This window comes from Scylla paramamosain, chromosome 7 (assembly GCF_035594125.1).
Source record: "Scylla paramamosain isolate STU-SP2022 chromosome 7, ASM3559412v1, whole genome shotgun sequence".
NCBI classification, from domain to species: Eukaryota; Metazoa; Arthropoda; class Malacostraca; order Decapoda; family Portunidae; genus Scylla; species Scylla paramamosain.
The window spans coordinates 10,097,610-10,102,500 of NC_087157.1; the positions used below are offsets into that span (position 1 = coordinate 10,097,610).

General features: G+C 50.1%; 1 protein-coding gene across 1 annotated transcript in view; it reads left to right on the forward strand.

Annotated features, from left to right (window-relative positions):
- Window positions 1–2,316: 2,316 nt before the first annotated feature.
- LOC135102049 (uncharacterized) overlaps window positions 2,317–4,891 on the forward strand; it is a 160,402-nt gene continuing 157,827 nt past the window's right edge. The window contains exon 1 of the mRNA XM_064006704.1: window positions 2,317–3,057. The gene's annotated coding sequence lies outside the window, so the exon portion shown is untranslated. The remainder of the gene's footprint in view (window positions 3,058–4,891) is intronic.

The window sequence follows — 4,891 nt, forward strand, 5'->3', positions numbered from 1 at the left end:
ACGAGTGTGACGCTGTAACGGGATTGACAGCTGGCAGTGGTGTGATTTTACCTGGGCATAGTGTGACAGTGGGTGGTTTAAAATTAGTGTGACGATGCTCTTTTGGCGGGATTAGTGTGACGGTATTGTTTTAGCGGAGTTAGTGTGACGGTGTTGTTTTAGCGGGGTTAGTGTGACGGTGCTGTTTTAGCGGGGTTAGTGTGACGGTGTTGTTTTAGCGGGGTTAGTGTGACGGTGTTGTTTTAGCGGGGTTAGTGTGACGGTGGTGTTTTAGCGGGGTTAGTGTGACGGTATTGTTTTAACAGGGTTAGTGTGACGGTGTTGTTTTAGCGGGGTTAGTGTGACGGTGTTGTTTTAGCGGGGTTAGTGTGACGGTGTTGTTTTAGCGGGGTTAGTGTGACGGTGATGTTTAAACAGGATTAGTGTAATAGTGGTTTGCGTTTAGCGGAGTAAGTGTGCCGATGTAAAGATGAATTAGTGTGTGGTAGTTTAGTTAAAGGTGAATTAGGGTGACGGTGTTCTTTTAGCGAGGTTAGTGTGACGGCATTGTGCATAAGCTGAAGTAGTGTGACGATGGTGTGCTTCTAAAGGGACAGACAAATGGTAGAAACGTTATTCCTACGTCACACTAACCGAGCTTAAAGACTACCACCATCACACTAACAAAGCATGATGTCGACGTTAGCGTGACGGACAGGGATGATTCAGCGTGACAGAGTAGAAGAATTGTGCTGGGCTGAGCGTGGCAGGGTGCGAGTGTTATGTTATCGGGGTTAGTGTGACAGGGGGGGTGAGAGCATGGCAGGGTGGGAGTGTTGTGTTATCGGGGTTAGCGTGACATGGCAGGGTGAAGTTATCGTGTTATCGAAGTTACCGTGACATGAGAGGGTGGGAGTGTCATGTTATTGGGATTAGAGTGACATGGGAGGGTGGGATGTCGTGTTATCGAGGTTAGCGTGACATGGCAGGGTGGGGATGTCGTATTATTGGGGCTAGTGTGACACGGGAGGGTGGGGTGTCGTGTTATCGGGGTTAGCGTGACGGGAGTGAGAGCGTGGATGGGTAGGAGTGTCGTGTCGTGTTATCGAGGTTAGCGTGACAGGGGAGTGAGCCTTCGTAGTATCGGGGTTGGGAAGAGTGGAACTAATCCATCATTCTGTTTAATGAGAACATTTTCCCTAACTCAGGATTATGGGTTAATGAAAGAAAACTACTCTCTCTCTCTCTCTCTCTCTCTCTCTCTCTCTCTCTCTCTCTCTCTCAGTGTTTTGCCACCGGCCTTGCAAATAGTTCTCTTAATTGAGGTTTTAAAGTAATAAGCAATGGATAATACGATCTTTATTACGTAGTGTGTGTGTGTGTGTGTGTTCCCTCTCTCTCTTTTCCTTCTCTTTCTCTTAAGTATTTCATCTACTAAAAGTTCTTTCTTGCATACATGTCTTGTCTCCGTCTCTTTCCCTCCCTCCCTCTGTGTCCGTCAGCTGTTATTTATTCTATTCTGCTCATCCTGTTCTCTAAAAGTAACTCAACTCTCCCATCCGTGTTCTGTTTCCTCCCTCGTATCCAACACCCTCTCTCCCTCCCCTCCCTCCCTCTTGCTCTCACCCTCCCTTCACTCTCCGAACCATTTCCCTTCCCACCCTTTCCTTAACCCCTCTTCCCCTTATCCCATCTTCCCTTTCTCCTGCTCTCTTCCCCTCCCCGTAGCGGTAAAAACCCTCCTCCTCCTCCCTTTTTTGTTACGGCTGGCTTAAAGAAATTTCGGCAGCAGCAATTACGTTCCCAATCGGATTAGGGCAAATCTCCACGTAAGCGGTAAAGCCGGTGGATTATCATAGACGCACGATCGCTCCAACGTGACTAGTCGCAGGCGGATCGTAAAAAGGCGCCGTAAACCTCTGGTCTCCCATGATGTGCTGCTAAGACGAATCTCCTGAATTATTGCAAGAAGGGCATTCTCCTTTCCTCCCCCACCCCATCCCACCCAGCGCTCCCACCCTCCTCCTACTTCTCCGTCTCCCCCAGCTGTGTAGTGTGCGCTCCCCAGTGAGTTGCTCAATTCCCACCGTGCTTGGCAGCTTTGGGGAAGCGTGTGGTGGCGCTGCAGGGGTGGAAGGAAGGAAGGGTGAAGTGAGGAGCCGTTACAGGCACTCATTCAGTCACACTCACTCTCACACATGGCGTGGCGGGTTGGACATGGAGCGCTTGAGGTGTTTCCTACACGGGGGCTGGACGGCAACTGAGAGGCTGGTGCGCGCGCAACCCCTCAGCGCCCCGAGCCTCCGCCCCCCGACGATATTATCTCAGTTGGCGCCTCCTTCTGTTGTCGTGTTGGGCTGGAGGTGGTGGTGCGCAGTCTCAGTGACATGGGCAGATATCACACGAGTTAGCCACCGCTCATAACGTTCCTATCATCATCAAAAAGAAGACAGAAGTGAGAGCTAAACTGGTGGGTCGTTACTGCGTCTGCGCGGCATGGCCCTAATCTAGGATTATGGAGGCTTATCTAAACTCGCTGTTTATAAAGTATGTTTTCGGTGGGAAATTAGCTAGTCGTGGATGGCACGACTGGAGCGACGTATCGACGGTGGTGCTGCGAGGCCGAGAGTAGTGTCGTGCTGAGGACGCCTTCCGCGACGACCTGGCTGAGCGGTGGTCGTAACGGGGCTTACGGCTTAGCACGTGGCAGTGACTTTAATCGGTGGCGGACCCCAACCTTGGTGCCGCCTCAGTATCTTCCCGCCGCCCCCGGTGACCATGTCTGGCTCTCCCGGCGTGGCACTCTGGCTGTCCCGGTGCCGCCTCGAGTAGTCACCCCCTCGCTGCCGCCTCCGCCAGCCGTCGCTGAAACCACCTAAGTTGAGAGCTTTGAAGCAACACTGCTAGCGGCCGCCCTCGTGCAGGGAGGGAGGTGGAGGGGAGCTGACCGCCCCGCCGTGACCACTGACCTGACCTGATCTGGCCTCAGCGATGGACTTTCAGAGCGCCATGGAAACGTTTGCTGAAGCGTGGATGGCTGCCAACACCAAGTCTCGCCCAGGCTCCTCCGACCACCAGGTGAGGGCTAAACATTCGTGTTAGTGGTGACCGAGCTGATAGTGGTGTAAGTGACACCTGTTGGTGCTGGAGTGGCAGGTAGGGGCAGGTGTGGCGGTGGTGCAGCGCTGCCGGGGGAGTAGTGAGGAGGGGATCATTCCAAGGCAATTCTCATGCAGACTTGACAACCTTCGTGTAAACCAAACTGACACCCGCGGTAGTTGTGACGACCCCAGTGGTGGTTCTTGAGATGCGACAATGAATACTGAATCTTTTAAGTGCTGCCAGTGTGTAAAGAGTGGAAAATTGATCAACGAACAACAGACAAGGTGAATAATAAGTAATATAATCACGCAGTAGTCGCTCACCGTCTCCTCGGAGCGAGAGGTGGTGCCGCGTGTAGGAGCCTGGCGTCCCCTGGCTGCTCCCCACACGTGCAGGCCGATACCATCTGTGCTCCGCGGACCCCAGACTCACGTGGGCGCGAAGGAATCACCGCTAATAGGAAACCGCCGGGACACGAACACCCCGCGTGTGGTGCGAGGGCTAGGAGGAGCTGGCGCCGGGCGGAGGTGAAGGGAGTTGGCCGGGGGAGGGAGGTGGCGGCGGAGGGCAGCTGAGTGAGCGGGGCATGAGTCTGGTGGTAGTAATTTTCTGATTGATTGATTGAATAAGTGATCAATTGCAAGTACCTCAATAGTTTTATGGTTGTGCGGCGACCAGGTGAGGTGACCAGGTGAGGACAGTAGCGGTGATCCACGCCAATTTACTGAGGTGTTCATTTACCTGTCGAAAGGGAAAGTGATGGCCGGGAGTAGCACGCTTTTCTAAGGCTTTGTCGTGAAGTGGTGCTGGCGACGGTGTTACAAGGCTACAGGGAAAGATCCTCGCGTGTTAAGGTGTCTTGGAACTGATTAAGGAAGAAAGGGATTTGTGAATAATAAACATGTTAGATAGATAGTACAATCAAGAGGAGGTAATGTCCAGGGAAGTTAGGTTTTGGATACTGGGATGTTAATTAAGACGTTAGGAAACAGGTAAGCGGAGGAATAAAGCTTAATTAGAGAGATGGATATGCATACTGTACTTCAAATTATTCATATCAGAGGTGACAAATTTCAGAGGGACATGGATCAATGGAGAAAGGTGTAAGGGTGTTCAAACAAGATTGCCGAGATAGTTGTAGATAAACATGATCGGGGAATAAATTATGATACGTTTACAGAAATGGAATACATGATGCAAAGTACTCATTTACATGGGAGGTGACACTGGACCGCCCGTCACTTATCTCTCCCCTACTCCTCATTTCTACATGCACTATTCTTCTCCATAAATTCCTTTACCGCATCTGTCTATCAACTATTTACAGTTACAGTTATATTACAATTACAATAAGGTGATGATATACGGAAAAAGACGTGTTTAGGCGGGAATGTCCGGGAGTCGCTGAAGACACGGTTAACAGAAGGCGTAGCATATACATAAATAACGATAATAGTCAGAAGGCGAGGGATGCATCATAAATGTAAGGGTTTATATAATTGACTATAGAACATATACAGGTGTTTATATAATTTTTCATATATTTTACGTTTATTATCGAGAAGTTTAGGTTAGGTTAGGTGACAGAAATATCAAACTGTTTCTAATGAAAATATCTAAACAGCATAACGGAGTTTTATAAAGATCATGTGTGTATAAGGGATCTAATTACTACGTAGAAATGCGGGGCGTATTCAGGGGACGAAGATTCTGAGGCTGTGTGGAGTGAATGTGTAAAGGAAGGTGTGGTTATTTAGAAGGGTCTCAGTGGAAGGGGTCGGCTGAAATTAGGTTATCCATAAGGGAAATG